Source organism: Otolemur garnettii, unplaced genomic scaffold (assembly GCF_000181295.1).
Source record: "Otolemur garnettii isolate 467f Iridium unplaced genomic scaffold, OtoGar3 scaffold00163, whole genome shotgun sequence".
In the NCBI taxonomy this organism is placed as follows: domain Eukaryota; kingdom Metazoa; phylum Chordata; class Mammalia; order Primates; family Galagidae; genus Otolemur; species Otolemur garnettii.
The window spans coordinates 2068435-2085992 of record NW_003852558.1 but is presented as its reverse complement, the minus strand read 5'-3'; positions in this window follow the sequence as shown (position 1 = coordinate 2085992).

The window sequence follows — 17558 nt, the reverse complement described above, 5'->3', positions numbered from 1 at the left end:
TAGTATTCCATGGTGTACATACACCACAGTTTGTTGATCCATTCGTGGATCAATGGGCACTTGGGCTTCTTCCATGAACTTTGGGGTTTTCTAGATACAAGATCATAGCATCAGCAAAGAGCAATTGTTTGACCTCTTTTTTCCCCATTGTATACACTTGATTTCCTTCTCTTATTGGGTTGCTCTGGTTATTAAAATGTCTATATTACCAAAAGTGATTTACAGATTCAATACAATCCCCATTAAAATACCAAAATCATTTTTTGCTAATCTAGAAAAAGTAGTTCTACACTTCATATGGAACCAATGCTTTAATCTGATCAAATCCCATTTATTTATTTTAGCCAATGCAACTTTATGCAATAAGAACAAATTGATGGGGCAGTGCCTGTGGCTCAGTGAGTAGGGTACCTGCCCCATATACAGAGGGTGGTGGGTTCAAACCTGGCCCCGGCCAAACCGCAACAAAAAAAATAGCCTGGTGCTGTGGTGGGTGCCTGTAGTCCCAGCTGCTTGGGAGACTGAGGCAGGAGAATCACCTAAGCCCAGAAACTGGAGGTTGCTGTGAGCTGTGATGCCACATCACTCTACCAAGGGCAAGAAAGTGAGACTCTGTCTCTAAAAAAAAAAAAAGAACAAATTGATGAGTATCATTTTACCAGACTTCTAACTAAACTGCAAGGCCACAGTCACCAAAACAGCATGGTACTACCATAAAAACAGAGATATAGACCTATGGATCAGAACAGAGAACTCAGATATGAAATCATTCTCATATTTCCATCTGATCTTTGACAAAGCAGACAAAAGCATACACAAGGGAAAAGAATCCCTATTCAATAAATGGTGCCTGGAAAATTGGATAGCCACATGTAGAAGAATGCAATAGGATCTACATCTCTTACCACTCACAAAAATTAATTCACAATGGATAAAAGACTTAAACCTAATGCACGAAACTATAAAAATTCTAGAATGAAAGGTTGATTTCCTTCTCTTATTGGGTTGCTCTTATTGGAAAAACTCTTTGCTTATCAACCTAGGCAAAGAATTTATAAAGAAGACCACAAAAACAATAACAGCAACAACAAAAATAAATTAATGGGACTTGATCAAATTCAAAAGCTTCTGCACAGCTAAGGATATAATCAAAAGAGCAAATAGACAAGCTATAGAATGGGAGAAAATATTTGCATGAGAATTAAATCAAATCAGAAAGAAAAAAATCAAACAATTCCATTAAAAAGTAGGCAAAGAGGCTTGGTGCCCATAGCTCAGTGGTTAGGGCACCAGCCACATACACCAGGGCTGGTGGGTTTGAATCTGGTCCATGCCTGCTAAACAACAATGACAACTATAACAACAAAATAGCCAGCCATTGTGGCAGCCAGCTGTAGTCCCAGCTACGTGGGAGGCTGAGGCAAGAGAATCGCTTAAGCTCCAGAGTTAGAGGTTGCTATGAGCTGTAACACCACACACTCTACCAAGGGTGACATAGTAAGCCTCTGTCTCAAAAAAAAAAAAAAAAAAAAAAAAAGGAAAAAGTGGGCAAAGACATCTACAGAAACTTTTCAAATGAAGATATATTAATGGCCAACAACACATGAAAAAAATGTTCAATATCTTTAATCATCAGGAAAATGCAAATCAAAACTACAATGAGATACAACCTAACTCCAGTGAGAATGGGTTTAATCAAAAAGTCTCAAAACAGGCTGGGCAGGATGGCTCACACCTGCAATCCTAGCACTCTGGAAGGCCAAGGCAGGTGGATTGTTTGAGCTCAAGAGTTTGAGACCAGCCTGAGCAAGATCAAGACCCCATCTCTAAAAATAGTCCAGTGTTGTAGTAGGTGCCTATAGTCCCAGCTACTCAGGAAGCTGAGGCAAGAAGACTGTTTGAGCCCAAGAGTTGAGGTTGCTGTCAGCTGCGATACTACAGCACTCTACCCAGGCTGACAGAGTGAGACTTTGTCTCAAAAAAAATAAATAAATAAACATCCCAAAACGACAGATGCTGACTTGGATGTGTGGAGAAAGAAACTCTTATACACTGTTGATGGGACTGCAAACTAGTACAACCTCTATGGAAAGCAATATGGAGATATGTCAAAGAACTAAAAGTAGACTTAACCATTTGAGCCAGCAATCCCACTACTGGGTATTTACACTAAGGAAAAAATTCATTTTATCAAAAAGACACATACACTCAAATGTTTATAACAGCACAGTTCACAACTGCAAAAAGATGGAAATAACCCAAGCACCCACCAACCTATGAATGGATTAATAAAATGGGGTATAGGTATACCTAATGAAATGTGGTACAGGTATAACATGGAGTATTACTCAGCCATAAAAAAAAATGGTGACCTCGTATCTTTTCTAAGAACCTGGATAGAACTGGAGACTATTCTTCTAGAAGAGTGAGACCTTGTCTCTCCTAAAAACAGAAAAACTAGCCAGGTGTTGTATGAGTACCTGATGAGCCCACAGCACTCTATTCAGGGCAACAGAGTAGACTCTGTTGAGTAAGACTCTGTCTCAAACAGAAAAAAAAAAAATTGAAACTAATTGATCAACACTTATATGTACATAAGAGGTAAAATTCAATGAAAATATAGCAGGCTGGAGGAGGAAGAGAGGATGGGTAAATTCACACTTAATGGGTACAATACACACTATCTGGGGGAGGGATGCCCTTATAACTTTGACTCGATCTGTACAAAACAAACTATGTAACCAAAACTTGTGTACCACTGTAATAGTCTGAAATAAATTTAAAAAAAAAAAAGAAAGAAAAGCATGTATAAGCAGAAAATTGTTGGGTTATAAAAAATTTGGAAACCAGAGAATATACTATTAAAAAATTGTAACATATTCTCTTATTCCTTCTAAGATATTTATGCTCCCATTTGTTTTTATAAATTCAAGAATATAAAGTGACATACAGTAATCTAATAGAGTATCCTTTTTTTTTTTTTTTTTTGAGACAGAGCCTCAAGCTGTCCCCCTGGGTAGAGTGCTGTGGCATCACAGCTCACAGCAACCTCCAACTCCTGGGCTCAAGTGAGTCTCCTGCCTCAGCCTCCCAAGTAGCTGGGACCACAGGCACCCGCCACAAGGCCTGGCTATTTTTTGGTTGCAGCTGTCATTGTTGTTTTGGCAGGCCCAGGCTGGATTCGAACCTGCCACCTTAGGTGTATATGGCTGGCGCCTTTGCCACTTGAGCCACAGGTGCCAAACCTAATAGAGTATTCTTAATGTCCCCATATCCTTAGAAAATTTCTAGACCACAGTTTTCAGTCGCAACATTGTATACCACATTATGCTGAACTACAATTTATTTAAATTATACAATTCCAGAAATTAATTAATAATTTATTGATATTAATAGGCTAATCATCAATTAATTGATTTTAAGAATTTCTGGAATTGTATCAGTTAACCAATCAATTGATTGATTATGAACAAGTCACTGCTGAGCACTGCAATGAAAACCAGGAATTAATGGTTAATGATTTACTTGCCATGTTTAAGGGAGAAAGTCACGTGGTGAGAAATTGATTTCTTTACCACACAGAGATAGATTTTCAGGAAAAAAAATAAAATAGGAGATAAGGAACATACCCAGAAGGGTTCCTAATTCCTCTAGTGACAGGATCCACGGAATAACTTTATTAAATTCTGAGACTGTGCAGCATACCCCATATGTACATGATCAATGTAAAAGTAAAAGGTAAACAAAATCTAATAAAAAGTTTTGAATTCTTTTACATTTTTTACTTCTCCAGGTCTCTGGTAGCATCCAACAATAAATAAAAAATTGTATCAATTTGCACACAAAGCATTCACTAGAAACTCTTTAAAAGCTGTATTAATTGCTGAAAAAAACAGGACTAAAGGAACAAAATTTCACCGGGATTAGCACCAGTATTAGCACCTACTAACCAATGCATGTCCAGAGTCATTTTGTACACTCAGGGGCCCAAAACATCTCTTCTCAGTTCAGGAACGCAGGTGTTATTTTATAAATAAATGAGCTAACATAAATTTTCTTGCTCTTTCGAAATATAATTTTGAGTATTGATAAGCTTTAGAGATTTTAGTTGAATTTACCTCAAAGATAAATGTATTTATCCTTTACCCGTGAAAAAATCAACCAGAAACCTTCAGAAATTTAAATTTTTGTTTCTTAATTACCCACTGGATCTGATATTAAATATTTAATATTAAATTGCTGGAAAGCTTGAGTGGACTTTAAAAACATGTCCTTGAACTCAGGTAGCAGAGTAAGATTTATTTTCCTAGAGACGCGTTGTAACAGTGTATATTCCAGTATATGTTGTCACTGTGAATGGAGCAATCTCTAGCAAACCATGGTACAAACGCTTCAGGAACAGTCTGAGCTCTTATTCCACATACCCTTAGAGACACTTGGAGTTCTTCAAGAAGTTAAAAAAAATTTTTTTTTAATATTTAATTATTTTCAGTATAAGGAAGCTATAAATAACAGTAAGATTCCTTTTGCTCATTCTTATCCAAGTTCTCACAATTTCTGCCCTGCAAGTTAATCTTTCTTTCCATCCTAAAAACTTGTAAGCAGATTTGTAAACACCTTAATGCAAAATTACATTTTTAATTTGATTGTGGCTATATGCAGCTCTATAGAGCTCCAAGTGTACCAATGAAAAACAATTTGAAAGTTTAGGCTCGGCACCTATAGCTCAAGCAACCAGGGTGCCAGCCACCAGAGCTGGCCGGTTCGAATCCAGCCCGGGCCACTGAACAACAAAGACAACTACACCCAAAAAATAGCCAGGCATTGCAGCCAGTGCCTGTAGTCCCAGCTTAAAATCCAAGATTTAAGAGAATCGCTTAAAATCCAAGGGTTGGAGGTTGCTGTGAGCTGTAACACCACAGCACTCTACCCAGGGCAACAGCCTGAGACTGTCTCAAAAAAAAACAATTTAAAAGTTTAACAATCTGGCACAAGATAGATAAAGACATAATCATTAAAGTAACCAAAAATCCATCCTATTTGGTAAAATAAAAATAAGAGCATCACAGTGGCATAGAAGGCATTGATTATTTCTGTTGCTCCCTTTGAGGAGGATATTAAGCATAACTATCTTTAATTTGAGATGATTCTTCCTTTTTTCCCCCATTCTATTCTGTAACTCAGTATTCATGTTGAAGCTGATGGTTTTATAAGATTTGGAAGAGTTGAACTGATTGTGGTGATTTCTTTGCATAGCACCTAGTAAGGCCATTTGTAATTTTAGAGTTGCTAAATATTTCTAGATAAGTCTGAAGAAAATGATACAAGTTTAATAACTGTCACTATCCCATTTAGTTTTTTGAAAACAAAATGTGTTCATGGTCAAATTTTTTTTTTTTTTTTTAGCAGTTTTGGCCAGGGCCAGGCTTAAACCCGCCACCCCCGTGGTATAAGGGGCCAGCACCTTACTCCTTGAGGCACAGGCGCCGCCCAAAATATTTTTACTTTTAAATTGATACCTTGTTTCGAACATAAAATGGTGATCTCTGCATCGATATTTAAGGGAATAATATTAAAGTTTGAACCAGGTCAGTGGGGCTGAATACTTTTGCATTTTAAAGCCATGCAGTTCTCTACAGAGTAAAGAGATAAAACACAGGTGAGTGGCAAAACACTCCAATCTTCATATTTCTCTTATCGACAGACAATTAACCAACCCTCAACTCTCAAGGGACTCAATCACCAAACCCACAAAATTTTAAGCCCTGTTCAACTGTTGAATAGCACCTGAATTTTCTCAGAAGCTGAAATCCTGGTGTACTGGTCAATATTCCCTTCACTCTTCCTTTGCAAACTTAATCATCTCCATCTTCCCTTCTGGTAACCCAATGTTCCTCTGTTTGTGCCCAGGGCCAGTTATCATTATGTTCCACAGTCTACAAAGTTTATCCAGGCACGGAGCAGTCTTTGAAATCAAAGGCACACCATGCTCACTCAGACCTACTCTAAACACTCACTGCATGAGTTTCTGATCCAAACTTTTGATCTGCCATTTGTTCTCTAGTCCTTTCTCTCCCGGGATCCTGGCCCAGATGGCACTTTTTGTTGGTGGTGTGCCCTGCTCCTTTCATAGAACAACAAAAGTTTTAATTTCTAATAGGGAAGCAATGTTTCAGAACTAGTGGTATTTCACTGTGTGAGGTAACATATTGCTCAAGCTATTTCAAAGATTTGGAATCTGTTACCATCACACTGATTGTTCCTCAAGTTTGTAAACTGTAAATATTTTAGCAACTGATTCACTCATGTGTTAAAGACACTATGCACTTACAAAAACACAAGGCTCGTTATCCATAGGGTATTTTATGTAGCTTAGGCAAGACACTTTTATTAAAAAGGTTAACAGATGGGATATATTTGCCTTCGTATCTTACTGAAAGAAGTAAGGAGGAGGTGAAACCACATAGTTTAGAAATTTGAATGAGAAACAAATAGCAGAATAGAAGCCAATTCTCATCTAAGTGAGATGCCTTCTTTATATGAACCCTGCACTGTACCAGAGAGACACAGAGACAGAGAGAAAGTGATCTGAGCAAGTCACATGAGAAATTTATTGAGGAGGATGCCTAGTTTAAGGAAACATTTTAGTTTGGGAGTAGTAGTTTAGAGACCAAGCAGAAAAAATGTCGTGAACTTACTTTGACAAATGGTACAATGTGGAATTTCCAGTTAAAATTCCAAAACAAAGAAAGTGTATGATCTATATTTGTAAGGGACGGTACAAGGCCTCAGAAGAAATAGAAGATGAGTCTCTTTCTTTAAAGAGATAAGACAATTTCTCTGCCTAAAAAAGCTCAGTACCTTCCTCTCCAGAGTCCAAGGGCCCCATGATTAGGCCCCGAATGTGTCTCATTACACCTCACAATCCAGGACTATCAAGTGACGTTAGCATTCTGCTATCTCACTTTCTCTTATTTTTGAATATGCTGTTTTACGGTTTATTCAGCTAACTACATATTCCTCATCCTTCAAAACCCAACTCAGCCATCTCCTCTTTTATAGGAGAATTTGCTGGTGCTATCTCCCAGTTAGTACAACAAATGAGCCTTTATCAAGCTACGCCCTCTTCTGCTGACAATGATTCTCCATTTGAAAGCATTTCCTGGCTTATTACCAAATCCTGGCGGAGACTGAATGGCAGACATGAGGCTTCAAGTGACTGCCACCTGAACTGCCTATCACGAACTGGGTTTTGACCATAAAGGGTGGCCATTACATTGGGTATTTTCAGGAATTATACTAAAATATTAAAAAGTGCTATCCTACACTGTACCCCATGATTGCATTAATGTACACAGCTATCATTTAATTAAAAAAAAAAGTGCTATCCTACCTGGTATGGTATGAAGTATTATAAAGTATCAGCTCCATCAATCATTAAATTGTGCACTAAAAATTAGAAACAGTATAATGCAAATGAGTCCTAGCATGTTTGGAAGACGCAAAGAGAAAGTTTTGATTTTCATAGTACCTGCTCTGGTATCACACAGTTTCTCTCTCAATCCAACCACAGTGTCACAGCTAAGAGAAGAGGACAATCCCTAGGCCTAGTAACAGATGAATCTGCCATGTCCATCTTCCAGGCCATCCCTGAAGGACATTGGTGAGTGTAAGTCTTCCCCATAGCTGGAACTTTGAGAGGCACAACTGGTTGTCCACTTAATGAGAAAAATGGTTGAGGTTAAGATCTACACCGACTCATGGGCAGGCCCAAACCATGTTGGTCATGAACTTGACAAATTGGAAAATGGATGACAAAGGTGAGTGGGGGAGAGATACGTGAATAAACTCACCAGAAGGATCAGTTTGGAGGAGTCTTTCAACAATCTGATGGATAAAATTATTCAATTTCTATCAGGAAACCTCTTTCCTTAACCCTCTCAGTATTTACTCAATGGCTCCATGCCTGCTAGCAGGGAGATCACCAAAGCTTACTATGGCCCCATGTGAGGCCCCAACCTCTTTCCTTAACCCCCTCAGTATTTACTCAATGGCTCCATCCCTGCTAGCAGGGATGAAGGCTATGCACAAGCTCACCAAAGCTTACTTAGCCACCATACCTACTGAGTGTCCAACCTGCCAATGATGGAGGCCACCACTGAACCCCTAATATGACACAATTTCAGGGGTTCAGCCAGTCAACTGGAGGCAGATAAGTTACAGTGGGCCTCTCTCATGAAGGAAAGGGTATAAATTTGTCCTCACATGTTATATTCATATTATGGGTATAGACTTGTCATCTCCACCTGAAGTGCTCTCCGTACACGGAGTTACAGACTCCTTTAATTATTACCATCAGTGTTCCAGAGTTTTCCAGCCAGAGAAAATATTTTAAGGAGACGGAAGAATAGCAATGTGCCCAAATCACATCATTTACTGGCTTTATCTTTAACAAGTAACTGGCTTGATAGAAAGCTATAGTGGCCTGCCAGAAGTTCAGCTATGGCACCAGTTGGGGACTGCACACTGTGAAGTTGGAATTTAACCCACATGTTTCCACTTTGTGACAGGATCACAAAGGGAAAAGGAACCAAAGGGAGGAGTCTTTCACCTTACTATTATATCTAGTGGATTTTTTCATATTGTCCCCACAGCTCAAAGAAATTTTGTTGTATGCCATCAATGCAACTTTGAGCTCAGTGGGTTTAGATAGCTTAATGCCCAAGAGAAGCATCTACCAGAACAAAATCACAGTTATGATGAATTCTAAGGCTGCCCTCTGGGCTTTTTGAAATTTTCATGCCTGTGAATTAACAGACAGAGGAGGAAGGTCATTTTACTGGCTGGGATGGTTGATCCCAATTACCAGGAGGAAATTAGATTACTGCTACATAATGGGAGTATGGAGTACTATGTTTGAAATACAGGGATTGTTGAGGTGCCTCTTAGGACTCTCTTGCTCAATGGCCCTAGTCAATGGAAAACTACAGCAAGTCAAAATGAGATCCAAGGACTCAGATCCCATAGGAATGGAGGTTTGGGTTACCCTACCAGGTAAGGAACTCCAGCCAGGCATCTTAGTTCAGGCTGCTATAACAGAATACTATCAATTGGGTGGCTTATAAATGTTAGAAATTTATTTCACATAGTTCTGGATCCTGGAAGTCTGAGATCAGGTGAGAGCCCTTTTCCACACAGACTACCACCTTCCCATTGTATCTTCACATGGCAGAAAGAAAGGAGCTAAAATAAGCTCTCCTGCCACTCATAAAGGCACTAATCCCCTTCAGGAGGGCTCCACACTCATGACCTCATCTACTTTTAGTTACTTCCCAAAGACACACTTCCTACTGTCACATTTGGAGTTGGGGTTTCAACATCTGAATTCAGAGGAAACATAAACATTCAATCCACAGCACCACATGAAATGTTGGCAAAGAATAAGGAAAATAGCTGCTGTAGAAGTAAAAATAGCGGCTATGTTTTATTTTAATAAATTATCTGTTTTCCTCTTCCTCTCTCTCACCCTCATTACTTTCTATGAAGAACACTGGTGATTGCTAACATTTTGTATTTCACCTGGAAATATGATGGATTGATGACATCAATATCAATGACGTGGTAACTGATGGGACTTCATGTGCTCCCTGTGTTGGGACATAACTTTTAGCTATGTGAATGACAGGAGTGGAGACAGAGTGGCGAGAGGAACAGTCTGTGGTGGATGTCTTCTGTTTTCTCCTCCAGCAGCACTCTCCACCCTCCTCCACCCTTCCACTCTGCTCCCAGAAGGCTGACCTCTATAGACTGTATTGATGAGCTTCCCTATCTATCACCCAGCTTCTGGTTGGGTTCGGCCAATGAGGGACATCTTTAACAATGAGATCAGATGACTTTAGAGTGAGGATGGGTATTCCCCCCTCACCCTGCCACCAACATCCATCACTTCAGAGTCCCCAGTCCCTGCCTGTATCCCTCCATCTAAGATTTAGGCTCCAGACAGGGACTCTCCAGTCAGTGCTTTCTCTGGGTTCCAGTAACTGCCTTCTCCCAGCTACCTTTCTAAAGCCATGTGTTTCTAGCCCCTAGATCCTGCACTAACCTCTGTGAGTTCCTTGCACCCTATCCTGTGAATAGTTCCTTCATTGCATTCTGTTTGATGCATCCTATGGTTGTGCCATCTGTTTGCCAGTGGGACACACCCCAAATGACACATAAATCCTTCTCCTCTACAGAACCCTGCTCTGTGCCTTACTTACCACTATGTTCTCCAGAGCTTAATGAATGCACAATGTGTAATAGGTGCTCATGAAAGAAACATCTGCTAAGCAACTGAATGAATGGGTGATATGATACAAATATCTGAGTACAGGACAGACTATAAGTAGCATAAAAACAGAACACCACACACCAAAGACAGACAAGTGGGGCTGAGATCCAGTCTGCACAGAGCTGCCTTAACTCAGACGCAGAGCAAGGAGGACCTTTTTGTAACTAGCCCAACCAGCTGAATGCCTTTTAGTAATATGCATGCAGAAATGGTGTGTTCTAGCAGATGATCTTGCATAAGAAAAAAATATGACTAGAGTATTTGGGGCAGTAAGATTTAAAAGAGAAAGTTTATATTAGTTTGAGGACAGTAAAGAAAGACTTCAGCACGTAGAGGTCTCCTGACTACACTTATCATGGGATCAATGTATTGCTAGTCAGCAATTACATCATCTTTACAATTCTTTAGTATTCTATAAAGAAGAGACAGGATATTTTTAGCCAAGCCTACACAACTTCAGACAAATCATAATGGGATTATTTTCAACCTTAGTCCAATTAGTTGAAGGCTAACTTAGTCTACACAAGCAGCAGCGGGAGATGCTTCCAAATGCTTAACACATGACTCAGCTATATAAATACCTGATGGCAAATGAAGCTGACCAGATTTTTCAGGTGTTCTGATTTCGTCCCAACTGTGACAAAGACTTATACAAAGCTTGACTACTTTCTTCTGTTAAAAAAAAAAAAGTCCAAGGCCAGTAAATTTTTTTCACATTACTAGACCAATATCTAAATACTATGAGATAAACAAATACATAAATAGCAATGCTAAACTTCAGTCCCATCTGATAACCTTAAGTAATAGATAAATAATGACAAAGCTTAATTAAATATCGCTGTCAAGCCAGGCGCGGTGGCTCACACCTGTAATCGTAGCACTCTGGGAGGCCAAGATGGGTAAATTGCTTAAACTTAAGAGTTTAAGACCAACCTGAGCAAGAACTTCCTATCTATACCAAAAATAGAAAAACTAGCTGGCACTGTGGCCAGTGCCTATAGTCCCAGCTACTTAGAAGACTGAAGCAAGAGGATTGCTTAACCCCAAGAGTTTGAGATTGCTGTGAGCTCTACGCAGGACACTCTACCCAAGGTGACAGAGTAACGCTCAGTCTCAAAAAGGAAAAAAGAAAAAAAAGTCATTAAAAAATTACTGTCAGTAAGACAGATCAAGGACAAACTCCACTCAGGTACCTTTCCTTATTTGGTAAGCGTAGTTTTATTTCAGTTACTTATAGAAAATGTTGGATCTGATTTTTCAATGATAATAAAATATTGGTGATAGACGAAAACACTATGGTGTTAGCATTTGTGAGACTCTTGGGTCCTTAGTAAATATCATAAGGTTTGGGGTTTAGTGAAAGAAGAACTAGTGAGTCTTCACATTCATAAAGAGGAGTGTATTTTAAGATTTCCATGGCAAAGTGGATTACTCAGCCTCTATTGAGTATTCATGCACTTTAATGGATATATCTGACCTAGCCTTCTGGCGGACAAGACAGCTTTTGTTACTCTGCTATGCTGGGTTAATTTAAACCACACCTGTTTAGAAGGGTGTCTAGAGAATTTCTACAAGTTTTGACCCGCATGTCCTCATTTAGAGATAATGAGAGTGGTTCCATATCATATTTATTTCTCAGGTTTCCGAACCCTTAAAAGGGGAGCAAAGCACATTTGCTATTCTATGGGTCACTTCCTGCATCAAGTGTCTCCTTTTAGCTTCCGATAGTCAACCTCCTTTTTTCTTTTGCTCGTATAAAGGAAAGAACATTGAATCAGGCTGATATGGATTCAAATTTCAATATTCTCATTTTCTTAGCTGTGTGAACTCTGAGATCCTATTTCCCCATTATACTACATACATAAAATTGGCTAAGAATATTTTACCAGGTTGTTATCAGGTATATCAAAAATGCATATAAAGTATCTATTTCGGTACCAGGCATTTCATAAGTGATAGTAGCATCAATAAATATCCTTGCCATCGTCATTATTATTACTCACATCAGGACTTCTAAGGTACCAACTTGATTTTAAGAATTTGCAGTGGTTAAGAAGTTAAATTATTCAAAATTATTCAGAAGAAAGGGTGAGTCACTAGCGAGTCAGTTGTATTTTATTCAATGATCTGTGTGCTAATGTTGGTGAGACAGGCTTCTCTAAGCCATTTCACTATATAAAATGTCTGTATAATTAAATAGGACTTTTTCCCAACTTCACTTAGAGACCCAGTATAGGGCAGAATTTAGATGAGGTCTGTGAAAACTAAATCACTCGCACAGCACTGCAGAAATAAGTTTCTCACTTGGTAACATTGAACCAGGTCTCAGCAGCCTCGATGAGCAATTGACAGCTTTCAATATTGCCTAAAATCATAAAAATCTCCATAAGAGTATTTTTGTCACTGTTCATTCAAATATCATCTATATCTCTTCTGTCAGATAAACAAAATGTCTAAATCACTCGAAACAGCTATCCAAGTACATTTGGTATAAACAATATGATGGGGTCTGTCTAACAAAACCGTAAATTACAAAATTCTAGCATATCATGTCAGAGAGGGAATGAATTCACATGAGGAATTAGAAGAACTTTCGCAAAGTGATCAGTATATCACTTTCCTAACATCACCTACCTTTCTTCTTTAGTTCTTTGTGAAAGTGTATCTAACAGCAAATAATGGGCCACATTCTTTCAGGATGTCCCATGTCATGTTTCTTTATTTGAATGATTTGATCTAAGAGAAGTGGCTTGAAAAAGCATTAGGAGTGTCAGGTTTTATAACAAACCATGTGGGTGGAAGGTTTTGTTGGGTTGAATTTTTTTTTTTTTTTTTTTTGGCTGACAGCAAACAAGTCTATCTGAAAACATACTAAGCTCCAGCAGGTGCCCAGAGCTAATTTGGTTTGGAACTATTTTTAAAAAGCACTAGCTAAGTTTTATAACAAGTCATACCAAATGGCTACATTGTTTTTCTGTTTTCCTGCAATCCTGGGGCCAGTTTTTTAAATGCGCCTCTAAGCATAAAGCCACAACTTGTCCCTGTACTAAGCAGATCTAAATACCCACATTCCTCAGCTTGCTCATTGATCCCTAGAAACAAAACTCTCAGAGGTTTGCACGTAGGTTTCCACTTAACACATTCTTTTATAAATTCTGTGCACTTCTTATTAATAGTTTTCATTTAAATCTACTGAGTTTGGGCTCCAGGCAGGAAAGATGATGTGAAATGCTTCCCAGCAGCCAGAGGCAGCTGGATTTGTGGATTCAGCCACCTGCTGACGGCAAGTGTTCTGGCTCCACACTATCAGGATGGATGTTTATTGTCCTATGGAATTTGGGGATAATCCTGTCAATTGCCATTCTTCTCCTAATACTCCCGGATTAAACACCCACTTAGGTGTGGTGTCTGCTTTTCCTTTCCCAAATACAGAAATTCTTAATCCAAATCTTAATCTTTTTGGATTAAGATACAAAGATTGGATTGGGGAGTTTGCTTTTTTGTTTTATCTCTGCATATCCAAGCAGAGAAATCACTAATGTACTGTCTAGGGTCAAAAATATATATTTAGTCTACTATTGGGGCATCAGGGGTTATGTGAAGAGCCTGAGTTTTGGAGTCAGCCTGACCTGGATTTGAATTCCAGCAAGGCCGGTTGACAGCATATAATCTTGGGCAAGGTTAATCTCTCTGAGAAAAATGAGGATATTAATACCCAGTTCACAGGATTACTATGAAGATTAAACGTGATTATATATGTAACATGAAGTCAAGTTCATAACAAATGCCCGATAATTTCTACTTTCTTTCGGATTACTTTTCTTTAACAATGAATCACCTCAAATCTGGATTGTGTTTATTGTACCACAGGAAACTCTTGTTCACGACACATCAAATTCATCCTTCCATCTGACCCTCATAGTAGCCCAGTCACATGACAGTGGCAGCGGTTATTAGCTCCCCTTTTTCAGATTGGGAAAGTGAGGGGAAAACAGGTGAAGTCATTTTTCACATAAAGCAACTAGAGAGCCCCGATTAGAACCTAGATCACTGACCCCTAAATCCAGTTCTTTTTCTCCAATTTTATCATTGGCCACTTGATTTTGTTCAATAACACTCTGAATTATTTAAATGAAAACTTTCTCTGGGTCGTCTCCATTCTTAATGGACATAGTAAATAAAATCAGGAGCTCACAACACAGAGAATCGTGAGACAGCAAAGCATGTCCACTCAGGTTGTATTTGTCCCTACCGGTGCAGCCAAGGACCATCCTGTGTGAAGGCGTGGTTGTCTTCCATGCGGGGAACTTCAAAAGGCTGGGGTATTAGAGCCAGAGAGGGCCATGAAGGGGAAGTGGTGGCCTAAAGCCAGGGTCAAGTTGTGATGAGTTCAATTTTGACATTTTGAGGTTGAAGAAACAATAGGACAGTTGGCTTGCTCTTACCCACCCTGCCCTCATTCAGAGGCTTTGCTCTGGGCCATGCAGCCCTCTCAGCTGCCTCCAGAGGCTCAGAGTGGATGTACTATCTGCTCAGAGTTGGCTGTCAAGCTTGTACCCTGGACTCCTGAAACTTAATTCCCTTCTATGTGGTCTCAAAAAGAAGAAGGGGGAGGAAGAGGAGGAGGAGGGGAGGGAGGGCAGCAAGCTTCTTCGTGTTAGTGCAAACAATTTTTTCTTTAAATCATACTCAGAATTTTCTTGTTTCAATTGATGTGATTCACTTAACTCTCATGATCACACTGTGCTGTAGACAAAGCTGAGATTGTTTATTTGGGGAGTTTAAGACACAGACACTGTAGCTGGTAAGAGGTGGCACCAGAAGGGGAACCCAAGACCACCTAATTCCACACCACAAATTCTTCGACCCACCTCACAGCCTCTTGTGATGGTAGCCATGGGACCCAGTTGCCCTCCCCCATGAGGGAGGCCTTTCTTTTCTTTCTTTTTTTTTTTTTTTCTTTTGAGACAGAGCCTCAAACTATCACCCTAGGTAGAGTGCTGTGTCATCACAGCTCACAGCAACTGCCAACTCCTGGGCTCAAGCGATTCTTCTGCCTCAGCCTCCCTAGTAGCTGGGACTACCGGCTCCCGCCACAATGCCTGGCTATTTTTTGGTTGCAGCAGTCATTGTTGTTTGGCGGGCCCAGGCTGGATTCCAACCTGCCAGCTCAGGTGTATGTGGTTGGCACCTTAGCTGCTTGAGCCACAGGCGCCGAGCCGAAGGAGGCCTTTCTAAGGGTCTCCTGCTAGAGAGCATAAAGGAAATCCTGCAAACACTTGCTGAACAGGACAGTACAACACAGTGGGAAGGAGAAGCTGCCTACTCCAGTTTTCCACTCATGCTGCCTCTCTCGTATTGCTAGTGAAACTCCCAGGAAATTCAGCAGAAATAATCAACTGGTTTTGTGTCCTGTTGTGCCACTTTGTCAGGTTGCCATAAGCCAAAGTGGTAACTGATCCAGGTCAAAGTGCCCAGAAGGCTCCTGAGAAAGATTCTGGATTAAGAAGGTCTCATGAAATATTCTGTAAAAACAAAACAAAACAAAACAAAACAAAACACAAAGTTAATGAACCCCATCTTTGCGTGGTACGCACTTCCAGTTCTCAGTGTGTCTGCTGCTGATCTGTGAAAAATTTGCTAATGTGATTTTAGAGCATGAATGTAATAAAACCGTTTGTTCAGCTCAGTTAGAAGCCAGACTCATCATGCCTGAAGTAAGAACGTGAAAGCATTAAAGAAAGCAAAATTATGGTAGTCCTGAGAAAGTAAAACAGAAGAAAAATGGAGAGAAAAAGAAACTAACTCCAGGGATGCTCCAAGGATGATAAACAGTGATACAGCATGTTTGGGGGAATACTTGTACATATGTCTCCCCAAATTCAGTCCCCCCCAAAAAAGAACTCTGCAACTCAAATACAATTCTTCTTTCTTATTAAGATTTCTTGGGCAGCACCTGTAGCTTAGTGAGTAGGGCGCCAACCCACATACCGAGGGTGGCAGGTTTGAACCCGGCCCCAGCCAAACTGCAACAAAAACATAGCTGGGTGTTGTGGTGGGCATCTGTAGTCCCAGCTACCTGGGAGGCTGAGGCAAGAGAATCGCCTAAACCCAGGAGTTGGAGGTTGCTGTGAGCTGTGTGACACCACAGCACTCTACTGAGGGTGATAAAGTAACTCTGTCTCTACAAAAAAAAAAAAAGATTGCATTACCAATAAATAAGCTGATTCTCCACAATTGTATTGCTGACCACTCAAATGCTTATTTAATGGTTCTTATTGCAATGTGGCGAGACAGCCTTACCAAACTAGACTTTCCTGTTACCTGATCACATTTCTGCTCCAGATTTGGATGTAAACTCATGAACACCAAAGAGCGAAACCTTTGATAGTGAAGTTAAGCACATCTCCTGAATGTGAGGAAGAGAAGTACGTGGAAGGTTTGGAGCCAGGGTTCGAGACCTAGAAAATATTCTTGTCTTGCTCATCGTAACTGAAGGAGAATCTAATCTTTATATTCAGCCCGATGATGTGGTAAGCGTGGTAGATCACACCCCTTGACGTTGTTCTCCGAAACCTCAAATCAACAGGCTGTGCACCAACGGAAATAAAAAAATCTCTTGTGCCCAAGGCCTAGAAGATGCAATAGAGAAGTCTACAGCAAACAGGTGATGGAATAGAAAATTATTTAAAACACCAAGAAAAAAAAACAACATCTTGCTTTTGGGAGGTGGGGGGGAAGAGGGTGGATACATCAAGGAATCTGTGCTCGTAAGAAGCCTGAGAACAACACTTCTTAACTGGTGTTATCACCCCCTGGGGACATTATGGATCTTTGTGGGGGTTATTTTATTGTCTGAATGGTCAGAGGATGCGAAGGATGTTCGGTAAGTTCAGGCCAGACATGTCCCATGCTCTGAAGCAAGCAGGCAGGTGCCACTCTGCAAAACACTAACCACATCCTCTGGTTTGTTCCATGTCCTGCCCAGCGTCCGTGGAGATAAAAAACTTGTTTATAATTATCTAAATTGTATGTGTATGTCTGAGATTTAACTCAATTTTACACTATTTAATGCATCCCCATTTGGGGGAAATTGCCAATATAGTGTAAATTGAGGGCATATTTTGTGCTACTTTGTTCTAAACTTTACCAAGAGTTGTTCACCAGTTTGCAAAAACCCATTACCAGCATAATGCCACTGACTATGAGCTGTCACTGGTCACCTCTG